Source organism: Puntigrus tetrazona, chromosome 19, assembly GCF_018831695.1.
Source record: "Puntigrus tetrazona isolate hp1 chromosome 19, ASM1883169v1, whole genome shotgun sequence".
In the NCBI taxonomy this organism is placed as follows: Eukaryota; Metazoa; Chordata; class Actinopteri; order Cypriniformes; family Cyprinidae; genus Puntigrus; species Puntigrus tetrazona.
The window spans coordinates 5190607-5197483 of record NC_056717.1 but is presented as its reverse complement, the minus strand read 5'-3'; the positions used below and the strand labels follow the sequence as shown (position 1 = coordinate 5197483).

General features: G+C 35.1%; 1 pseudogene; it reads right to left on the bottom strand.

The window, feature by feature from the left end:
* Positions 1-1663: 1663 nt before the first annotated feature.
* Positions 1664-6186, bottom strand: LOC122323252 (annotated as a pseudogene).
* Positions 6187-6877: the final 691 nt, after the last annotated feature.

The following is a 6877-nucleotide window of genomic DNA, read 5'->3' as shown; positions in this document are numbered from 1 at the left end:
CTAATTCGTGACCGGCGTTTTGTTTTGTTCTCTCTCTGCATTTGACACTAATCATGCAACGCTAATGTCTTATACAATCTGTCGGGATTGCTTTAGCATATGACAAATAGCTGAAGTGATAATAAATTGTTTATTATGGATATTTTTTGGTCCCACTTTTTATTAGGTGGCCTAAATTACAATGTACTTACATTTAAATAAATAATTTGTTACTATGCACTTATTGTGTACATACATGTTTTTACATTTATATACCACTACATCTGTCCCTAACCTTACCTGTATACCACCTCAATAGCAGCAAAGCGTTTCGCAATACAATATGACTTCAATAAACATTGTACTTTATTTTTATGTAAGTACCGCCCAACAAATGACATAGCTTAGAAAATTTTTAATACAAATACAGATTGATTTGTTTGAAAGAATAAAGGCATACGCGCTTAGGATGGCTTTGAGGGTGAGTGAGGTTTTGAGTAAACTAACCCTTTAGTATAGTGTTCATTTGTGCTGAATGTTGCTGAGTTTTACAAAACTGAGATGGTTTTCCCAAACCAAAATAATCAATGATATTTCCAAAAATGCAAATAACTTTTGATTGCATTAACTATTGTAATAAAATTGTTGAGCTGAAATTGTCATGCTGTCAAACATAGATATCAATGATGCCATTCTAAATCTAGCAAATATAGCAAAAACAATAAAGCAAAATAATTTTCTCATAACACAACTCCAATTATGGCAGCCTGTTAACTCAAAAGGCACAGTGCTTTATGCAATTGGTCGGATCGAGGTCGATTATATACACAGAAGAAGATTGAAAAAAGCTGAGCTACAGATTTTTAATCTCTTTCTGTTCATTATATCCGCTATTTTCATCAAACATATCACCAATGTCATTAGAGTTCGGGTATTGCAGAGGTTGTTTAGATGTCTTGCATGCATTGGAGCATCACCAGTGAAATGATTACCTCATTCATGGTGGTCTGACAAATTCAGAAAATCACACCTTCAACCTGAAGCGGACTGGTGGCATGTATGTATTTTCCTAAACTCCATTTTTGTGGTTAATACGTTTTTATGAAAACAGTGGCAGTGATGTTTGACATTGTGTTATGTATTTATACAGTTTGTGTGTGTATATTTTCACATTATTATGAGAAACGAGAAGTTTTCCATACATTTCAGACCTTATAGCTTCCTAAAATTCCTCGCTCAGCTCTCTTCCTAAAAGTAAAAAACAAACTAAGGATTTTCAGTGGAGCACATACAAATTGCGATGCAGATTAATTGCAGTTAGATTAAACAGTATTGCAAAAAATGTGATAACTATTTATAGATATCATGAAGTTATATGAGACGTTGTCTTTTTATCAGGAAGAGTAAAGACTTTCAAGTCCTAAGTTGTTTCTCCATCAAGTGATTGAAAATGAATGATGAGTAGGTCGAGTCACCCGTTATGAAATTTTATTATTATTACGAAACGTGCCTGTGACATCATTGCTGAACAACTTGAGAGCATGACCCACTTTAGCAAAAACATTATTTAGATAATGAAAAAGTTTTTTGTAAAATAGCACTTCTAAAAAAGTGCTAAAAAAGCTCTTTTGAGATTTTTTATTTGTATTTATATAAGATATTTTTAAGTGTGTTCTTTAAAAGATTTGGGCAAATATTGTTTCCGATTCCGCATTGTGTTCATAAAAATGTGTATTATCCATTTCAGAGAAGTCGTCTCCTCTGCTGCCCATGTTACCTGTTAACAGATTCACAATGTCTTACTGGAAGTCTGTGAGAACACACCATGTCTGTGAAGCTGAATATAGCCACCAGTTGCTACGGGTTTGGACGAATCTCAGCATAGTTTTTAGGTACATTAGTGAAGCGAACTATTTTTATTGGGGCTGCTTTTTCATTGATGTCCCGCCACATATATTCAGGAGAGAGTAGTTTACTGGGTTTGTTCAAAAGGAAATACTTGTTCAAGTGAGATTCCTCTTGCCATACCGCCTCAATGGAGTTTGCTGCATCGATGCTCAGCTGCTCCCTGCAGGTTTTGGTGAGATGATGTACTGCCTCAGTGAGCCACCAAATACAGCACCGCGTAATAATAATCCCCTTCCTCAAGTGGAATATATGCTTTAGATTTTGGTCTACGCTCATATGTGAACTGACTCCTCGGAATATTAAAAAGCCAAGGATGTATCGTGCCTACCAGACGACCCAAAGTTTCTGCACCCCACCGCCATAGAACTTCGTGTCTATGTCAAGGCAAAAATGTAGTCGGCCTCATTAGCTAGTTCATTCTCTATTAGCTTTTCCAGCTTTTCCATCCTGCTCATGCTGATGTCTTGCCATCGGCTCAAGCTTGGAACCTTTAGAATCGTCAAAATCACGGTTTTCGCCCATTTTCACTTCAGGAATCGACTCTGGTTGATCCGTAAACAAGTAGAAATGCACTCAAAAATCCGGCGAAATAATGTACCTCTGCTGACTCCAGAAAATCTTTGACAAAACGTGTGTATCTAGCAAACAGAGAAAACAAATACAGGGAGATGCATTACGGTTCATTTATCTTTAAATGATTACTGATTCCAGAAACACGAAAAACAGAGGAGGGGAAACAAATGAGAATTATTAATACAGGTATCATGAAGACTTACTTTCCCAAAGCGAAGGCAGTGGTTGCTATGGTTAGATTGAGTTGTTTGTAGATAGAGTCGATCAGGGTGGGGTCAAAGGTTTCCTCCCAAATGATTGGAGCTGCCCATGGTGACACAGAAGCAACATCTTTCCGACTTCATTAAAACACACATTCAGGCTGTGATCATCTCAATTATTCCCTTCAGTATGAACAGGTTGATAGTTAAAACACAATACTCACCCTACCAACACATTTGGCTGCTTGTACAACAGCCTGTAATAAAAATGAACAAGCAGAGAGAACAACAGACATTTTATTGATTCATGAAGTTGATAGACATTAAAAACATGGGTTCACAGCTTCTTTTTTTTTTAACAACTATGAATCATTATTTCTCTCACTGGCATTTGATCAGAACCACAAAAACAACCATGAACCAAGAATGTTTCACGGAAGTAGAAGTAGCCCTCATAGGTTAACTTAAAAATAAAGCCACTTTTAAGAAGATGAAGTTTTACACACCCTGGTGTTGAACACAATCCATAGATCTTTTGCTTCCATTTTTGCCTGAATGAAACATATCATACTCATACAGAATCATACTCATTTAAATTTCATTTTATTATTTGTTTCATTGTCATTTATTGTTATCATTACTCACTTGATGGTGCCTTGTTCTGTTATCTGCTGACTGCAGCTTAAAATGGTGAAAAAAAACGATATTAATAAGGTATAAATAAAAAATAAAACAGTATTGCAAACTTCTTAAATCAAGAGAATAACACACACATTCAGGGCCGTCGCCTGATGTAACAAAGTTATGAAATTTATTATAATCATTACTTACTTCATGGTGGCTTGTTCTGTTAAATGCTGATTGCAGCTTAAAAAAAAAAAATAAATAAAAATAAAACAATTGCAAACTTCTCAAATATTGTACATTAATACCAGCATCTGTGTCAATGTTTTCAACAGGATTTTGTGAGACTTATGGCCATGGGTGCAGAACCTGGTTTTGCTGAGTGCAATAATCAACATCTCTGTTGACCCTAGAGTTGACCCTAGAACAACATTGTGATTAACCAATTAGATTTGAAAAAGTAGTTTTTTTTAGGCTTTTTTAGGCTTATGATTATTGTTTGGTGCCTGGACAGATTTTAGGCATCACTCATGGGTAAGGTTAGGTTTAGGTGTAGATTCAATTTTTGGATGAAAATGTTGACCCAGACACATTGAACTCAGCAAAATCACGTGTGGTGATGGGTCACGCAACATATTAATTTGCATATTTATTAGCATCATATTTAGTTCAAACAAATTACTTCAGATCTATTCTGCTCTCTGCCTGTCACATACTGCAATATAACCAAATGTTCCCATTTACATATTATGTTACACTGAAGCAGTAATGAATAAGCACCAACCATTAATACCACGTTAACCATTCTCTTTCAATTTTAATTGTGACATAGCAGGGCTGGGCCATTTTTCAGATTTTATCGATTGATTTGAAATTTATGCTTTGCAAATTTTTTTTTTTTTTTAATCAAGGAATCGCGAGTTTAGATATAAAGTCAGAACTAGAAATTCTGACAATATGCCGGTGATAAAAGTAAAGAAAAAACAGTGACGTGCTCATATTGCGAGGCGCCATTTGCAATTATCATAGACATTATGATGTTTTAATTGTTGTTAGAACCATATTTTCCATGTGCTGAAAACGCTGAATATAAAGACATTTCGGTGCAAGGAAAAATATTTACAATAGTAATAATTCACCTGAACATTGGTGCTTTTTTTTTTTTTTTTTTTTTTTTCAAAATTATTTTTTTATTATTATTATTTTTCATTTTTATGTCAAAACAGAGGACAGTACTGTAATGTTAAATCAATACACTGTTAAACTGTAACTGTTTACACTGGTATTGAAAAATGAAAAATGAACACTTCGGTGTGGACCAGTTGATTTTTAACTCATTCATAGTGTTAAAGAGTGTTAATGTAACGCTGAAAAGATTGGGATAGTATGTACATTTTTTAAATGATTTGATTTTAACATTTATTATTTTGCTGTGCAGAGAGCAGATGTATGCAAGCCGTGCTTATGTGTGAGAGCTGCAAGATCTGATGGCAGGATATTGTGGCAAGAAAACAGGTCAAAACAGATGACAAACCATTTTTTGTGTGTCGGTTGTGATGTATGTGTATACTCACTCAAAGCTTTGGTGTTTGGTTATCTGCTGGTTGCAGCTTAAAACGATAGCAAAAATAAATTATTCAGTAATGCAAACAAGAGAACACTACGTCTATTGCATCTGTGCCGCGTTTTTCTCACCTGCATTGGGCATTGATGAGGTAAATGAGCCTGAAAAGAAAAGCGCATCATTTCATGAGAAGAGATCACTGTAAGTATGCAACTTTTTAATATACGCATACGCATACATTGAATGTTCAGCAACCAAAACTGTTTAGCAAATCCACGGCAAATAAACTGTTTTATAAAATGCGCGCGTGAATTGCATGTAGCTTATTCAAACAGCGCTGCACGAGTCTTTCTGCTTGTTTGCCAGGGTTCAAAGTCCAAATCTGCCTGAAACTGATCTCATCCGTTTCTGCTACTCATCAGCTGCTCAGTAACGCCTCAACAAATAAAGAAAGCATGTCTTTTTAAAATAAAACAAGAAAAGTAAGACAATAATAATGATAATAATTGTTAAAACAGCTCTGTTAATACACTGATTGTGAAAAAATGACAAAATATATGGGGAAAAAATGTGAAAAAGGTCCATTGTTTCATTTTGTTCGGCTTTAGCCTTAGCTTTCAGATTTTAAAGTTTTACGTCTTACGCTTGTCATGTACCCAGAAAATGCAGAGTAATAATTGCAGGGCTGAAAATCGACAATACGCTTTGCTTTTCCTGCCATCGCTCAGCATTTTCAGAACCTAAACCTAAACATATAATATGATACATCTTGAGCTTAAAATAAAAAGTATGCATTTTAAAGGGGTCATAAAATGCAGTTTTACAATATTTTTCTTAAAAGTGTTTGCGTTAAAACTAATGTGCATAAGCAGAACAGAGTGGCAATACTTTGCTAATACTTTGCTTTCTTCCCAGGCAACAAGCGGTGGTAACGCTACCGACTTCTGAGATAATACTGCATTATTATGCCACAATTCACAGCCCAACACAAAGGCAAAAATGTAATATTTTATTCAATGTAATATTGCTAAAAATGTAATTACTTACCCAATCAATGCTATCCCGATGAACACAATTATGAGAACACGAAGGTGACGGGCCAACATTATTCCTGGAATACTAAAGTCCACACTGATATGACGTTAGAGACGTAGGCATAAATGAGAGGAATACAGCGAGAAAGATATAGATCCAGGAAGGAGGAGTGTGTGCTTTTCAAATGCTATGCTATAGAGTGAAACTAACCAAGCCCACCGGCAATTATAGTTGCCGCAGGTCAATGTTGTCACTTTTTTTGTGACATTATTCTCTGTTATCTCTGTTCCTATCTCAAAGACATGCAAGCAAAGGACCAAATAAAGGATTTCAAGTGAAAAGAAAAAGGTGTTCACTTCCTATCGCATTAAGGCTGTCAACTTCCTACTCCTACTTCAGAGAAGGATGACGACGGCAAACCCTTCCAAAGAAAGACAATTTTCATGTTACTAAAACATATTTTATGGGGACGTAGCATTATGTTTTATATATACATAATCATGAAGGTCTAGCATCATCCAAACAAAACAAATCTTACAAGAAATCTATAGTTTTTGTTTTAGTCAGTGGGCAAATGACTTGTAAGTACATATAGCATATATATCACACTTTTCGAATCCACGAGCCGCTTAGACCAGTGTGATCTTTTTCGAGACCCACCAAACAAAACAATTGACATTACTGTAAGCTTATTCGTAATTTTCTAAACAATTTAGAAAACAAACCATTTTTACAGTACAACTGTAAAATTTCACTACTAATGTTTACATTTTAATTTCCTCATGAATAGAAGTTGATTTGTTTATGAAAAATTTTTATTAAAACTGAAACACGCTTACTTCTGCATGGCTTTTAGCCTCCTGTAACCTGCGCTGTGAGTGTGGTTAAACCCATCAAAGGGTTCAGCACAGAAATTGCATTCATGGTCCTCCAGTGTGCGTAGAAATACTCTTCACTCTTTTATTTCAATTTTTAAGCATAGATCAGAAATTAA